An 18501-nucleotide genomic window follows, 5' to 3' on the forward strand; every position below is an offset into this window, starting at 1 on the left:
CAGTCAGCTCGTACTTGTTGCTTGTATGTCGTCACATGACATGTCTGTAACTTCAAGTCAAATTTAACATGTTCCAGAAATAATGTGACCTCATGAAGTTTTGATGTTTTATTTATTTTATCAATAGACAAGCCTTAAAAATATTGCATCTTGAAATTTAGGTATAAAATACCTGGCGGACCGGAACTGGGATAACTTTGACTATAGACCAGGGGTTCGTGTCTGTCTCAACGTAAGAGATTATAGCTCAAATCACCATTTATACTTAATCTTTAGACCTTATATTATATCTAGAACCGTAACTTCCGCGCCCCAAACCCCCCAATAAGGGGGGCGAGCTCGAAGGGGCCCAAAATTTTTTCGTGAATAAACTTAAAATATAGAGTATATTTTTGGAAAATTATGCAGTTCTTTTCAAAATTTTACCGCGCTGGGCGCAACTTAATGTTGTCAAATATCTTGGTACCTTTCCCCCGCAGGATTTATAGAAATAGGCATTTCGGCGTCGGCCATTACCGCGCCACGACGCACCAAGACATATGAAGTTATAGGCCATGCAACACGCGACTTCGAGAAGTGTGCCAGAACAATAAGTAGCGAGAAGACCTTGGTCGAAAAGGAGCGCCATAGTGCTGACCGAAAACTTCGATATATGTACAATTGTACATATGTGTTTAATTGTCCATGGACCCCTAAATAAAATTAAAATAAAATAATAAGCTGTATATACTGAACTGAAACGGAAATTGGTTTACTCTGAAGCCTGTTCATTAATATGCCACGCTAACGCTGCCCACGTCCCTTGCATGCGTAATCCACATTCAAAATAACGCCAATGTAGCAAAGTTTCTCGTAACAATTAAAGTCACAAGAAATCACTATTTCCATAAAGTTTAGTTCAAACTTTCTTTGTTGCCATTTTCGCAATAGGCATTACACGGTCTGTGCTTCAAATTTTTCGTGATAGGCTACATTTCCAAATATCTAATTCGTAAAACAAGTCAATCAGTGCTCGTTTTTACTATGAGGCATCATCATCCATATAGGATGAACGGGCATGTCACAAAAAGAATGCCGAAAGATGAAATTCAAGGACGGTATGGAGCACTAACCACAGGGCCGTGATGCTGCACCCCAAAGGCCCCAATTGGAGGCACGCGAGCTCGAAGGGGACCTAAAATTATTTCCTAAATTAACATAAATTATAGAGTATTTTTCAAATATTTATAAACGTTTTTCAAATTTTTAAGTACCACCTCATGTTGGCCAAAAGCGATATTTATATATGTCGATTTCACCAATTCGCAACTGTTCGGAAGGCAGCGATCAAAACAACGAGCTTTGTAGTATCACAAATACCTTTTATTGTTTCAATACAAAACGGTGGATTAAAGAGAATTCAAAATGTATCATTTTTAACATTGTTACGAATTATGATGGAAAATATATCGATTGTTTTTTTTGCTAATTAACCGTCATTTTCTTATTATCTCATATCAACGCATCCACTGTGCAGCATTTATTAACAATGCAGCTCACTGCTTTCGATTTGGAAATAAAATTGATACACTGTGTAGCTAAACATTTTGATTCGGCCCGCCAACGTATTTTCTGTTCCTAATTTGACCCGCGGAGAAAAAGAAAGATAAACAAGCTAGTATAATAATGATCGATTCCAGGGATCGGCAACTGAAATAAATGAGGGGGAAACATTCGATGAGGAAACTAAGTGTGTTTGTTTTAAAACACCACCACCTGCTGCAGAAGTCTGTGTAAATGCAAAAACTTATAGGGGTTGACTAGTACGCAAAGTAGAATTTTATGATTTTCCAGCTCTTGGAAAATTCCGATGAGGTGCGAGGTACAGAAATACCTTACAAGCCGTGTTGTAGCAAAGGAAACAGTAAATAAACAAAATCAATACTGTATTCACAATTTCTCATGGAGTAAAACTACTGCCATGCAATTTTTTCGCTTGCTTCTAACCCGAATGGAAATTGCCTTTCAACACATAAGCCTACCATACACATTTTTCACCTCAAGTTGTAGATTCATTGTCGCTAATACCGAGATCCTACACTGACTTGTCATATCACTCGGGAACTATCATTACTGATCTCACCACCCGTTAAAATTGATTTCACAGCGAAAGGGCCAATCGCGCACTGCGTGCAGTAAGGTTGGAGATGCTTACTTTAGAGCAGTGGTTCCCAACCTTTTTCGATGGCAGGGCCAAATTTCGAATTTCAGAGTACGGCCGGGGCCGCACGAATACCAGGGAAATGAAGGGAACCCAAAATAGTCACCAAAATACGAAAATTGGCATTGTTCCGATCATTGGCTTGACGCCATTGGCCATTGTGTAGCCGCCTTCCCGTTGTTCAGAACAATCAACCTTTACTGGCTATTTCGGAGTAGATTTATTGCCCTGGCGAGATTTCAATTCGTATTTTTGGAATCAGTGCGACACTTGCTTTCGATGAACACCGACATATCAAATTATATGGACGCTTGGGTCGCGAGCCATAGGTTTACCAATTAGGCTGCTTTCGGCTAAGCAGTACGCATCTCGGCGTATTCAATCGTGAGTCACTTGTTGCACATCTATCCGTAAATTAGTTATCAATACCCAGGGCCGTAACAGCATTTCGTCAGACCCCCCTAAAAACGTTTCTCTTGGGCCCCCCATAGGGTGATAGACCGAACTTTGAAGCCCCAGACCCTCTCTGGCTACATGACTGTTTGCCGCTATTTATCATCTAAATCGGGTGTCCGTTATCGGCAACTTCTCTCGACAAATCGCGCCAGGCGCGAAAAAATTCGATAATTCATGATTGAATCGGTCAATATAATCGGGAATTGCATATATATTGGTTTCAAATTTTATCCTCTCTTTGCTCACGTAATCAGATTGATCGGTTGAGCCGAGTGAGTTGTGTTTGAAAAGGTAGGACCTCTCAATAATAATTAAACATCTTCGGGCGTATACCAGTTGGCAGGAACCAAACAGCACTTCGTCAAGCCCCTCAAAACACTTAGGTCTTGAGCTCCCATAGGGTGATAAACCGACCCCCGTGCCGTTGTTCGATTCCGCCACGAAATCAGGATCCCCGTTTAGTGAGCCAACGTGAAGCGCGAAAATTTTCGATAATTCAAAATAAAATAGGTTAATAAGATCGGGAATTGCATATATATTGCTATCAATTACTTGTCCTCTCTGCTCACGTAATCAGATTTACCGGTGGAGCTAAGTGGGCGTCTTGGAAACTGTAGGGCCAGTAAATAATATTTAAACATATTCGGACGGGCGGACCCGTTGGTACGACTTCGTTACGTGATGTTATTTGTTATTTCGTGACCTCCAGTCTGCTATATCAAAAAATATAGCATCGCCCAAACGTACTAAACTAAAAGATGCACACGATTTCAAATTGGTAGTTCTTCACTGGCATATAATTCTTCCCTGCGGGATGGTAGCCTATTTGTCTCGTGACGTTCAGATTGCCAAGACAGGTAGGTCTCTGGGAATCTCTAAATCGCGCATAGCGCGAAAAACTTTTGAAAAAGTTGCATAAAATTTCATGAAATACTCTATAATTCATGCTAATTAACTAAATATTTTTAGGCCTCCTTCGAGATCGCTCCCCCCAATTGTGGGGCTTGGAGTGCGGCAGTTACGGTCCTGTCAATATCTATATCTATATCTATAGGTACGGCCCGTTCAACTGGAAAGTTAGGGCACATTGCATTGAAACAGCAGTGACGCAATCTTAACAGTCGACTCAAAACTTGCCTGTAATCCTAATTGAAAACTCCAGACTCCAAGCCAAGCAAGAGTATTTTATAAAAAAAATTTGTTTTCATAAATTGATTCCTCAATATTTTTGTGGGGGCCGCAAGAAGGGTAGCTGGGGGCCGCATGCGGCCCTCAGGGCCGCGGTTGGGAATCACTGCTTTAGAGTCATATTTACAAAGATATAAACCCGAAATGGTAGCTGAGTCAGTTAGCCACTTGATTCTTGTCACATTAGTATTTTTCATATGCAGGCTGCGTAAGAAGTTACGTAACATTCCCACAATTAAAGGTAGGTATGGATTAAAATTCGTAACAGCCGCACATCTGTGAGGAAATGTAGGCTACTTGCTCTGCACCACACCTTGGCTGACGCAACTACGCTATTGAACCTACATTGTCGGTTCTCGAATTCAATAGCGCATTCTTTCACTGCGCTGCGATTTTCGGGTGGTTAGCGAACGATCAGTGAGGCAGATTCATTTGTACCTCACCTGGTTATTGTTTTTCAGTGCTGTCATTGTACATAACAAAGCTCAATTTCACATTCCTTGACGATTTTGATGGGGTTTTGGTGCTCTGACATTATTCGTATTTAGATTTCCGAGATCAGTGCTACATTAGCATGCGATTATTACCAGTCGGTATAAATCACGAGCTCTTCATAATGAATTGAGCTATCACAGATGAGTCCTTGCCCGTCCTTGTCTCATCTCTCCTTTTGCGCTATATTTTCGAAGAATAAATACGCAAACTTAATGATTTTGGGTGTAAAACGTTACAAATTTGGTCATTCATGAACATCCGTGGAAAAACCCTATAATAAATGGTGTTATGATCATCGAATGAAGATTCTTTCACTCATCCTGACGACATGTGAGGCACTGCCCTAATTGCCTCCCCTGACCACACATCCCTGGTACGCTGCAACGCTTTATAAATATAACCCACTATGTATTGAGAATAAGGTACGATCTTCGACGGTTCAAATTTGGTCTTCAATTCAAAGTGAACAATTTCCAACACCAGGTGATTGATTATAGTAGCAGGGCAACTCCGGAAGTCATTTTCTTGTGCTTGTGAAAATTTCGCAGAAGAACCGGCTGGCAATTGTAAGATCACCCGGATATTCTGTATATCCCCTGTTTATTTTAGGCTACATTTCTTCTTGTAATAGTGAGTGTAATGCTTCGCATTTTGAGTTTATTTTTCAATGCTGCACGTTCGTTTATGTCAGTGGTTCTTGAACTTTTTAGACCTCGTTAGACCGCGACCTAAATCTCAGTTTTATTAGCATCCCGCGAATGTAAGTATGCTATGTTATTACGTTCATATATGAAATATAAAAGGTCCAGCCAGCATACACAACAAAGTTCTAAGAAACATGCGTGACGCGCGGGGTTTCAAATTTGGAAGCAAACGGGATTATTCAGTGCTGACCATTTCGATGACCAAACTTATCAATATCGAAGGTTTTGGCTAACCGGCGACTGTCATTTTAGGCCAAGGTTTCATAGCCGCCGATTTTACCAGAGATTTTATTCGAGCTATCAAATACAGAGATTTCCCGACGGATTTCCAAGTGCATACCACTCCGGTGTTCTCTCGACGCCCCCAAATCGTCCAGTTTGTAGATGGCACTCTAGCGAGACGATGGCTACCACTTTGGATGCCATTGGCATAAACCTACTTCAGAAACATTCAGCTACTCCCGAAATCAGTGGTGGACAATTATTTTTCTCCGCGGGCCAAATGAGAAGCAGAAATATGTTGGCGGGCCAAATTTTAGAATATCCAGCGTATTGATTTTATTTCTAAATTGGGATCAGTGAATTACACGCATTCGTGCTCAGTGGATGTGTTGATATCAGACATGGGGTGATTACTTCATGAATGTAATCGATTGCGATTACGATTACTTCCGAATGACGCGATTACGATTACGATTACGATTACAGCAAAATCAGGAAGTAGTCGATTACGATTACGATTACATTGGAAAAGTAATCACTATTACTCACGATTACATTTATTTTGCATTTTAGAAGTTATATTGCAAGACAATATATGGATTGCGCTGAAAAGGCCTAATGAGATAACAAACTTCTTTTTAAAAAAGATGCGTTATTTGCTTGTTACGTCATAATGTACCAATTGCCGATTTTTATAGAGGACGATTTATCGCACCCAACGATTTGCATTCTTGCCAGGTCCATGACTGCCGCACCCCAAATTTTCCATTAGGGTGGGGAGCGAGCTCGAAGGAGACTCAAAAGTATTTCGTAAACCAACATAAATTATAGAGTATTCTCGAGAGATTTATTAACTTGAAAATTCTCTCTAGATAAGCTTGATTTTAAAATACATACGTCTCCCCCTCAACTAAAAATCATACATAATTTAGGATTGCATTTAAAACAATTGGTTGTTTAAAACACACTGTTTAAAACATATTTTAAACAGTGTTTTAAACAAAGGCTTTAACAAAATTGTGTTTTTTTTAAGTTGTAAAATTATGCCATAATTGTGTAAAAATATGCTTTCCATAATTACCACCCGATTTAGCCGACGTACATAGATATGGGATGGTTGGAACCCCTCAAAATAGTCCGTTCAACAGTTATAGTACGGATATTTCGTCAAAGGAGCCATATTTACCCTATATTTTCAATTGTCAATGTCAATCCACATTCGTCACGTCATGGCTTAAAAAAATAAAAGAAAATAAAAGAAAAAACATGTTTTCAACAAGGGCCTTGTTGTAAACATGCTCTCTTTAAATTTATTTTTGTTTTAAATGCAACCCTATTTCATAGCAATAGGTATTTAGGTTCCAGTCAATACCGTGCCACGACACACCAAAAGACATATGCAATTTCGTCCAACACGCGACTTCACGAAGTGTGCTACTATAGAAAGACTTTGGCCGAAACTTAGGGCACGTGTCCATTGTCAATAGCCGCGCTGGGTGGGCGTGACTACTGTCCGGTCCTTCCAATCCGAGCCCACAATGCAAATGCCCCCCGTACACCCACAGAGCATTAAAGACATGACAATTTGTGTGTGCGTCTCACGAAAGTTTTTTTGTTAGTCTGCTACGTTTGGGATACAACATTATCTTTTGATTATATAACAGACCGGAAGTCACGAATGAAAAACATACGCTAAAGTAATTATAACAAGATAACAGGTGTTATAATTATGAATTACGTGCCCCAGCTCCACAGGTAAATCTGACCATCGGCGGGCAGAGAGAAAGAGAGGATTAAAAATTAATATAATGAACAGCTTCTAGGAGGTACAGAACTTCAATATACATTTGAATAGTATATTCATATTGAAATGAATAATATAATGCAATAACCGATATTATTGACGAAATTCAGTCTCCAACTTGAAAATATCACCCTATGGCGGCCAAAGACCAACGTTTGGACTGGGGGACGAATTGCTGTTTGGGTCCTGATTCTAGCTAAAACCCACGTTAACATGATATATAAGCTCATGGCTATGGCGGCAGGTCCCAATGTTGAGTAAAGAATTAAGACATAACGATTGGCGCCTGTTTCGAGTAGAGTCATATGAGAAGAAGATGAAGAAAACATAAAATTCTGCCTTCAACTTAATACATATAACGTACTGCAAGCTGCCGCTACGAGAAACGGCAAAAACGGCTCGGTTATGATATATATCAGCAGTTGTTGATTTGTATTGCTTCGTTGTGGAAACCGTAATGTTTTATTTGACGAGTACAAAATTTAAAATCTCTACCCGCTGTACGTACGTATACGTACTACATATAGGCCTACTGCTCGCTAAGCAGCAACGGTCAAACTGCGTTTGCATACCCAAACATTAATACAAAAGTTACTCGGTAGAGTGGTGATTAATTATCCTGCTGCGGGGTACTGGCGTGTGGAACGTGTTGCTAACCTGATATACAGCACGGCGGGTGTTCTCACAATCACATCGAATATCTATTTACTGTGGATACTTCTTACGCAATGACTAGCAAAGCTAATAGGCTACTTCTGACGTAATAATGAGCAATGGCATTTAAAAATCGGACGTTTGTGCTATCACGAACCTGGTATAATACATCTTCCTTGTTCACGAATGTTCAGTTCATGTCATAGTACTTGTACAAATAAAAAGTACTCGTTCTTTCACAAAGAAATCGATTAGATATGGGAAGTAGTCGATTACGATTACTTCGGAATTTTTTCGAATGTAATCGATTGCGATTACGATTACTTGAAAAAGCTGTAATCGTCGTAATCGATTACGATTACTAATCGCGATTACCCCATGTCTGGTTGATATTAGGAATGACAAAGTGACGGTTAATTACCCAAAAAATATTGATTTGCCGTCATATTTTGAAACAATGTTAAACATGATACATTTTAAAGTCTCTTTAAACCCCTATCCGCGTTTTTCTATCAATACATTAAAATGTATTTGGAATGGCCGAAACAACCCGTCGTCACCCCCCCCCCCATCAAACGTTGGTCTTGGGCCCCCCATAGAGTTCTAAACCAAGCTCCTGGGGGCTTCGCCCCCAGATCAGCCCCCATAGAGATGCACGATGAACGAGATGTCTTGTATACACGAAATGGCAACGTTTATGCCCTAATCGCGCGAAGCGCGGAATTCTTTGACGATTTATGATTTAATCGGTCAATAATTTTTTCATGATTCATGATTCAATCGACCACTAATATTGGTAATTGCATATATATTGCTATGTTTTTAAACCTCTCGCATCCCACGTAGTGGCCTACTCTGTTTTACCGCTAGAGCTGAGTGAGGTACTGTCTTGGAAATATTCGGGAGGGCCCGTTGGTATAATTACTTCGTCACATGTCGTTATTTCGTGACCTCCCGTCTGCTAGGTGAAAAGATATTGAAATCACCAAAGCGTACCAAACTAAAAAGACGCACCCGATTCCCGACTGGTATTTCTTCACTGCCAAATATTGCCTATGGACAATTCGACTTCGTGGTTTTCGGTCAACATAAGGGCAGTCCTTTTCGGCCAAGGTTTTCTCGCTGTCAATTTTTTTTCCCTTTACTTAGTTAATTTGATCAGCAGTTGCAATTGCAGTGCCCTCTCGAAATCCAGTGTTGGCCTAAAGTTCATTTATCTTGGTGCGTCGTGGCGCGGCAACGGCTAAAGCCGCAATGTCCAATTCTGAAAATCATTGAACTCTAAATCGCGCGAAGCGCGAGAAAAATTTGAATGAAGTTGCATAAATTTTCAAAATACGCTATAATTTATGTTAATTCAGGAAATAATTTTGGGTGCCCGCCGAGCTCGCCACCCAATTGGGAGGGGGGGTTGCGGGAGTTACGGTCCTGGGGATAATGTATAGCTTATTGTCTTGGTAGCTGGTTTCCGAGACGCGTGCACTGTGCGGCTTGCCGAAATGGCCTCGTTGTTTAGCCAAGGTGGCAGTTATTAACCATCTTTGAATTTCAACTTTCGGCTTTCTTTTTTTGACATCTTTCATGGGTGGTGATATATTCATAGAAATGATCAGCACTGATTCACTTGTTTTACGAAATATGGATTTGGAACCACATCTCGTAAAAATTTGAAACACAGACCTTGTAATGCGTAATGTGACAGTGGCAACAAAGAAGGTTTGGTGACTTCTGGTGACTTTAATTCTATCGGCATAATTTGCTACATTGACTTTACTTTGAATCGTATACGTATACCGTCGTATAGGCTGCGTAATCACGGTATGTTAATGAGCAGGCTTGATAGTAAACGAATTTCCGGTTCAGTTTATAACTCCTATGGTTTTAGTCCACGCAGCAACATTAAAAAATAGGTTTTATATTTTAAATTTCAAGCAACCTTTGGCGGGCCGCACAGAATCTCTCCGCGGGCCGCACTTTGCCCAGGCCTGCCCTAAATAATACCTGGTCCTTAATCCGAAAAGCCAGACCCGAACTCGTACCCTTCAATAACAGCCTTTTTTAGAGTTGACCATACGTCTCTTGAAGGAACGACATCACCATATTTAACTATAGGCTCAATCATATATCACCACGATCAGATGAGGTAATGCATATTGTGATTTTAGTATGTACGATAGCTCTGTCAAAGACATGACTACTATAACTGCGGGACCCCATATATCTGTTCCTTCGACAACTATGCTAGTCAGCCCTCAAGTTGACCGGAGCTCGATATGACATCTAAACCTCGCCAATCTACATATCCATCCATTTTCATTGCTATTGGTGTTATGTTGTCTCGTATTTCGTTCCATCCATTGTGCATTTACATGCCTCTTATTTACATCACCTAATCCCAGGTGGGTGTCTGATTTCAAAGACTGCCTCAAGTCTTTTAGACACCTTCCATTCTTTACGTTGTATCGCATTCTTGTGGTGTTTGATTTGATGAAATTACTAAAGAACTGATACTGACTATTACAGAGGTCTACAGCATGCGGCCCGCGAGACCATTTTGTGCGGCCCGCGGCAGTAATTTGGATTTCGAAGTATTCGACAATATGTAACTGAGTAATATATCTTGTTTTTTTAATTTGTAAATCGGAAATTTGCCCCAAAACTACTCTGGAAGCCTGAAACTACTCATCAAACTTCACTATTACATCACTTTGAAAAGGTACCACGCAGCGGAAGATCAATGAATACTTCGGCGATTGCAAATTTCTATTGCTATGGCACAGTAATCATTATATTCAAGTTGTTATAGATCTGTTCCAATATTCGAAGGTAACTGTAACGCTGATTTAATTTGACTTAGGTAATGGCATGATCAATATATAGCCTCAATTGTTATCAGGAGTATGCACGAAACCGGGACTAGGATGTTGTACTGCTCCAATACTCTGATATCAGATCTTTGTAAAATTATAAAATATTCTACCTGTAATTGTGTCACGTCAAATGTCCGCTGGCTGCAAAATTATAACGCGACAGCTTTTACGATGAACTGATGCATTTGTACTATCGCATGGTGTCTACAACTAATCATACAGCAACTATGCCCAGTACAGCAACAATTTTATTCAAATATTTTTAGATGTGATTTTTTTCATGCAAGGCGTGAATTCACAATAGTAAATCACATTTTCAGGATGCGTGTGGAATGTCTCTCTGCAAGGTCCCGTGATAAGGTCTACTCAGAAAAACATTGAATTTCCATAGTATTGGTGCTGCGGCCCGCGGCGCCCTCAAAAATTAGGAAATTGGCCCGCGAGCACATATGAGTTTGAGACCTCTGGACTATTAGCTCATTATGTCCCTTGGGTAGTCAATTGAAGTAGCAATCGCGGTATGAGCTGTCAATTACACGCCGTGCTCGTGCGAACTTTCATTTCCTAAGTCAAGACACGGCAGACCTCACCTGCCAGTCTTTGCGTTCACTGTTGTTTTCCACGTGACAGATCTAGCCTGCGAGTGTTTTGCGTACACCGCACTCATCTGGTTACAGTAGATTATAATCATTACCGCTGTATCCATGAAGGCTACGACGTGGGCACTAGTGCTGTAACATTACATGTCATGAGGTCATATATGTTCATAACGCGTGGACTTGCCTCTCGTCAGTCTTTGAGAAACGATCTCGTGTGTCGTGATACATTCGCCACATGTTCAAATTGGTAAGAGTGAATTCCGCCATCTGGGGTCGTTTTCAGACTTGCGCGCACGTGTCGCTTCGAGTTGCTGTGGCAAGCAGAAGTCGGGTCGTATTTGGCCAGTACGATACCCTTCTGTGAGCTATATTCGAGGCTACACGGGGTCTGTGGACGGTTTCGGTTGGTTGACTCACATCTGGACAGTTGATTCTTGTGTCGAGTATCATATAATATAACGTTCACTTTTACAATTCCTATTCGCGATCAAGTGTAATGCACTTGTTGCTCAGCCACACACAACTGTGTGCAATTTCTCAGTCACCTCATCGATAAGAATGACGTACTTAGCACAACGCACACTTGCTACGAGACTATTTATTGTTACCTAATTTTTCTCTTGTCGTATTCGTGCTAAGTCTAGTTGTCAAGTCTTTTTCAAAGTGTTGCTGGCTGTCGTGTGCCGTTTCAGATTTGGCGCGCACTTCCTATCTCGTATTCGCATCCGTGCATCAAGCTCCCATAGTGGAAGGGACATCGAACGTCTTCGATCGACTTGGGGAATAATTCTGGCATTATATTTCGTGTGACGAAATCACCGGTACCGATTCGCAACGATACGAGAAATCGAGAAAACGGTTGACCCCGACAGTCCACTACCAACTGCGGCAAAAGGATGCTGACTGCTGACCACTGTCCACAACCGATTACCGACGTAATGCCGCTCTCTACTCCAATCGACTCGACCTCGACGGACGTAATATCGCTCACTACCGCAATCAATCGATCCGACTAACGTCGACAACAAAATGCGTAGCCACATACGAAAAACCAGCTACGTTACTGCGAGAGCCCAATCCCCTGAAATCTGTTCAAGCCAGACCAGCCAGGGAATCCAAACAAATATTACGCAGTTTCCCACACCCGAAAAAAAGAGCCAGATCCCATCTGAAATCGCCGTGGAAATACTACAGCAGGCAGATAGGTCCCTCAGCTATTGACTATCAGATGTGCCCCACGATACTGACGCATGCATCGATCATGCTCAGTGTACTATACTGATCGAAGTATAAGTACCCGTTTGATTGCCACACTTGTACATAATAGCGGACCAAGGGTGTGTTGCTTACCACTTGAGTCGCGCATTATACCGATACAGAGGTATCTTGTACAATTTTTAGCTGGTCACACTTGTAGATATTGGTTGCCAGGACTGCTGTTTGAAGTTAGTCGTCCTTCCTTGGTGGGCAGTTGTGCCACTCTTGATTTTTTTTGAGCAAATATTGTGATATTTCTAGCATATTTGGCTTGAAATTGTGTTCAGTTTGTGTGATTTTATTGTGTGTTGGTGTTTGTTGCTTTGTCGTGTATTTTCATTTAGATTGACTCGTATATTAGAAAACCATCAATAAAAACCTTACTCGTGCAACGTCACTTGAGTAAAACAAAAGGATTATTGCCTTGCCATTATTTCGATATTGTGTTAGTCTTGTAATTTGTTAGGCTAGAGTTGTGTCGTATTTTGTTCGCCTAGATCAGTGGTTCTTAACCTTTTTTCCTCCAGCGCCCCCCAACCTCATATTGTAAGGAATGTAATAAAGACAATGAGTAAGAGGGAGGGCCGTAACAGCACTTCGCCAACCCCCTAAAAACGATTGCCTTGTGCACCCATAGCGTGATAAACCAAACTTCTGAGGGCTTCGCCCACAAGATCCCCGTAGCGTGATTTCGATGGTCAGCAAAGTTTGTGTGGCCTGGTCGCCCTAGGTACCAAAATTTCTATAATGCATGAATGAATAGGTGGTAGATACATATATATATAAGCCGCTATAAATTTTTTATCCTCTCAGCCCACGAAATCAGATTTACCAATAGCGCTGAGTGAGCTGTTGTATGGGAAAATAAAGGGCACGTACTAATAATTAAACATATTCGGGCGTGCCCGTAGGTACAATTAATTCGTTACAAGGGACGTAACAGCACTTCGTCAGCCCCCCCCCCAAAAAAAACGTTGGTCATGGGGTGATAAACCAAACTTCCGGGGGGCTTCGCCCCCAGATCCCCATTCTGCTATCCGCTATTTGCTGATACTAGTCGTCTACATTGGGTGTCCACTGTCCATTTACTGAGCCAGCTATGCTCATAGAAGCACGAAGCGCGAAAAGTTTCAATAATTAATGATTGAATTGGTCAATATAATCGGGAATTGCATGTATATTGATATCAATTTTTATGCTCTCTCTTCTCACGTAAACAGATTTACCGGTAGAGCTGAGTGTTGTATGATTGAAAAGGTAGGACCCCTCAATAATAATTATACATCTTCGGGCGTATACTCGCTGGCAGGAACGAAACGGTACTTCGCCAGGCCCGCCGAAAAAAACTTGGGTCTTGGGCTTCCATAGGGTGATAAACCGACCGCCCCCCATCACGTTGTTCGCTTTTGCCATGAAATCAGCTGTACTGTTTAGCGAGCCAGTGCGAAGCGCGAAAACTTACGTTAATTCATGATAAAATCGGTCAGTAAGATCGGGAATTGCATATATATTGCTATCAATTCCTTGTCCTCTCTGCTCACGTTACCAGATTTACCAGTAGAGCTGAGTGGGGTGCAATGTTTGCTCTAAGCTGCGCACGTGCGCAGTGCTGACACGGTCTCTGCGCACAGAAAATCTACGTTGCGCACAACAAATCCGATGTTATGACCTCTTTTTAGTCGTTACGCACTGTTGTCCAAGGGTCTGCGCAGTGAGTTGTTGAGTGTGCGCAGATTCATCAAAACGTAGAGCGAACATTGTGAGGTGTCTTCGAAACTGTAGGGCCCGTAACTAATAATCAATGATATATATACAATGATTGGAAACTGCCATGCCCCTTAACGCTATAAGATAGATTCCCGGCGAAATCAGTCCGTCGCGGGATATGCTTGAGTAGAGGTACGGAATTGCGTATGTCGACTGTGGGGGAGTGCTGCAACCGACCTTTCTGGCGTACTAATTCACTGATTTTCCCCAATTGGTTTAGTTTTAGTTGGATTCTTGAGCATAGTGAGGCAGTGCTGCATACTAGGATCTAATATAACTTTTAACAATGCACATTTATCAAAGTACCGACTAGCTGTGAGGCATTTTAGCATCGGTTGCAACCATGCATGTACGACACAGCCAAAAAAATTAATAGATACTGTGGGTGAGCGTCAATATAGATGTGCAGCATTTATGTCACCTGATTTTTTTAAAGAGAAGGGTTGATTACGATAATTGTGTGAGCAACTAAGTTGTTTTATATAGTATATGTTGTAATATTGTAGGGCCGAGTTCACTGGCAACCATAGTATCAGTATAGCGATTGTACCTTCATAATATAATATAAAATCGGAACTAACCGGAAACTAACATTGTACTGATTGGTAAAATGCTAACAGATATAACTTTTTACCGGGTCAGGCCGTTCAATCCACATCAATGATGAGAATCGGCATTGTTCCAAACAATATTCCATCGGCAAAACAATGCACTAGAATGACATTGAGGATAATCACTCCATAGTTGGTATTGTGCACATCGACCTTGCGTGATATGTCGTACCAGTGTTGGGATGACTCGAGTCATGACTTGACTCGAGTCAGACTCGAGTCACCTTTTTCATATGACTTGACTTGACTCGAGTCACTTTGGCAAAATGACTTGACTTGACTTGACTCGGCGCTTCAGAAATGTGGATTGACTCGTGACTCGGAGCAAAATTCACGAGTCAATTTCGAGTCATCAAGTAAACGTTGTCGGTTAAATCTCTGCATCTTGTGTATGTTCGGATTGTTCGCGATACGCCGGTGTCACTTGTGAAAGCAACCAGTCATTCACTGATAGTACGTTTCACTGATCCTCCATTGTTATATCACAAACAAATTGACGGCAAATGAAATTATCACAGCTGACGTTGTTGTAGTAGTAGTAGATTAATCTAATAGTAACGTATCTCTGTTTCTTAGACGGCTCAGTGGCCAGTGCTAACATTGCGCATAGCGCTCACATTTACCAATCCTCTTGTATGATTTAAATCGAACGAATATAGTTTATGAGTTTATATTCTCACGGATGTGTGGATGGTTGGGTATAGTGTATTGTACGATATCAATTTGTTCCAACTTTTCGAGGCTTCGTATTCGATCCTCAATTTTGGATGATAATAACAGACTATAACTTGTAGCTATACAGTTATTCACGTATTTTATTAGCACTTCTACGTGTGCGTGAGTGGTACAACGTCTTTTTGCATGTATTTAACTTCATATTCGTAAATTGAATCAAGATAAATGACCAATTAATCTGTCCTTCATGCAGCGAGCATAATGTAATCGCTCTGAATCATCACTCATACTTCGAAAATTCACTATGACTTGAATTGTGACTTGACTCGTGACTTGACTTGACTTGACTTGACTTGACTCGAGTCACCTCCAAAAAACGAGTGACTTGACTTGACTCGAGTCACCTTCGAAAATCGATTGACTTGACTTGACTCGAGTCAAAATGTGCAATGACTCGAGATGACTCGTGACTCGAAGGTAGTGACTTGATCCCAACACTGTGTCGTACTACTCTCAATAGTTGAATCTTTCACACCGGGGTGTCCGAAAGCGTCTACCAATGCCCATTTATTCAAAATATACCTGGTAAACGTTTTGGCACTTCTTTGGTATGAACTACCCGTTGTGAAGTGTTCCCCATGAATTGCCTGTAAACCTTGAAAACTAACATGGAGTACTCGTTAAGATTGATAGCTAGAAGGATTGTACAAAATAGATGATTTATGCACTTGCGAGCAACATTCTATGGTGTCTTATTCATTGAAAGGTTAGGAAATGATTTTGTAACGTTCGTCATTGTATAGTGTGTACGTCTATGGTTTTTTATGTATAACCTTCATAACTTTTCGCCATTTGCATCACGCTTTATGACCTGAGCATGAGCATCAACTTGCATTGTATGTGCTGCTGCCTCAAATACCCAGGTTATTTTCCCAGCAATGTAACTCCACAATCATCCAATGCAAAATCTCTCTCTTGAATATGCATATTGCTCATATATATTGCATATGCGGCAGTACGGAAAATACTTGACGGATTGAATAAATAACTTGATTTCAATTGTAGTTGACTGGCAAAACTGTGACATAACAAATTCCCATTCTGTAAATGTCTAATGCATAACTTTTTTACAGGATCGTTAACATTTTTTATAAATTATAGTGCATTCTAACTTTCAAGAAAAGATTGTTCGTTTATTGAAACAGCCGCGAAGCAACCCACATCCGCGAGGAAATTGAAAAGGATTCAGGGATCTTAATAAAAGTGCAAATCATTATCTTATGGGATTTCGGCACGCCAGGCCGTCCATGAGAAGCAACCATGTCATGTTCCACTCTGCTGCAGACATTGAGATATTTCCAAAGATTGTAGACAAAATGAATAATACTTTGACGATTGGTGCCGGATTGGATTGATACTCATTGGATCGATTGATGCAGAGAAAAATAGTCTTGCTGAAAGACTATGCATATTATTCGAGTACGAGAGGTGAAGAGATATGGACACTACAATACAACCTGTGGATAATTTCGTGTGCCTTGTGAATATGACAACCAAGTTCAGCTACAACTGCCATTTAAAGCCATATTGCATTCCAGATAATATTGCTTCACTTGTACTAGCTGGAAAAAGATATGCCGCTACTGCAAAACTGGAGATATTCTTATGCCGCAGAAACAGCAACGAAATTCGTGAGCAGGGAAGCTTATCAAAGAGACAAGAAAACAACAACAATGATAAATTTGATACAGACATTTTTGCCAATCCATCGAGCAGACTACCTCATTATCACCAAGAGATTGAGTCTTGATCCGTTATTGAAATCATTTTTATCCTGATCAGGAAATCTGGCCGCACCTGCGATATGGTAATTTTCAATGAATAATTGATTTCTAAAGAGGCTTGAAACATACTAGTGTTCAAATGCCATGGTACTTGATGCTTGAATGCCCTCCGATGTTCAACGTCATGTGAGATCGCTGCTCTACCATCCAACTGCCGTCCTGTTATTGTCATTAAGAGAGGATAAGAAAGCTCGAAAAAATAACATTTGAGAATATATATTTTTGTTACGTGACAAGAAACATTGACGTTATCAACTACTAGGCACAGTTATTCGATTGTTCATAATAGCACAGCACAGTTTCATAAATTACAACAAAAATAGATGCAGACAGTACATTTATCGAATGGCTTAAACATAGGTATATCTGATATTGTAATTTGCATAAACATAAAAATCCCCTTTTGTTACATATTCACTTGACTTAAATGCTTTCCGTTTACTAGGATTTTGGTTCTCGTTATTCTGAATTTCTGAATTTAGATGACAAGTCTAGGCTTACCATATAGCAAAAAAGAGGACACTTTTTGGAGAAATTTGAGAGTTGCAAAACTGGAGAAGAATTCTCAAAAACCTGTGAATTTTCCCAACTGTTCGATCGGTTGACTAAAAAAAAAAAAAAAAAAAAAAAAAAAAAAAAAGGTCATCTTTTGCGCTCAGATATCAAATACCGTTTTTCTCACCACATTGCCAGGTGGATGACTAGAAAAAAAAGGTCATCTTTTCGCTCAGAGCTAAAATCGCCATTTTTTCACTCCGAAATACCCGCCAGAGCGTCACTTCTGTGCTAATTTGCGGCATGTCACTCGCTATTTGCCATAAATCTGACCTAAATTTTCAAAAAAGAGGACAAAATCTCAGAAAAGAGGACAAAAGGGCGTCCTCCGAGGACACTTTCAAAAAAGTCAAAAAAGAGGACAAATCCTCTTCAAAGAGGACGTATGGTAAGCCTAAACAAGTCTGACATGATAACAAAAGTTGTTTATGCAGTTTTCAAGTGTTATAGTAAATGAAATATCCATACCCTGTATAAAATTCTCAATGATATTATGGTGTTGGTATCCTCATTGAAATTTAGACACGACTAGTATCAGAGCATTTAGGAGTCCATGAAGAGGTGAGGTATTTAAGCTGTTCAAAATCCTGCTTCTGTAAT

At 40.5% G+C, this 18501-nt stretch overlaps 1 long non-coding RNA gene across 1 annotated transcript; it reads right to left on the minus strand.

The window, feature by feature from the left end:
* Nucleotides 1–16461: 16461 nt before the first annotated feature.
* Nucleotides 16462–17762, minus strand: LOC145452843 (uncharacterized). Its single transcript, XR_013919554.1, has 3 exons — nt 17416–17762; nt 17020–17359; nt 16462–16956 (listed from the first exon to the last, which is right to left on the minus strand). It is a non-coding gene; the product is annotated as an uncharacterized LOC145452843 (long non-coding RNA).
* Between the last annotated feature and the right edge of the window lie 739 nt (nt 17763–18501).

Source organism: Botryllus schlosseri, chromosome 12 (assembly GCF_051294905.1).
Source record: "Botryllus schlosseri isolate E-star chromosome 12, Bs_hap1, whole genome shotgun sequence".
NCBI classification, from domain to species: Eukaryota; Metazoa; Chordata; class Ascidiacea; order Stolidobranchia; family Styelidae; genus Botryllus; species Botryllus schlosseri.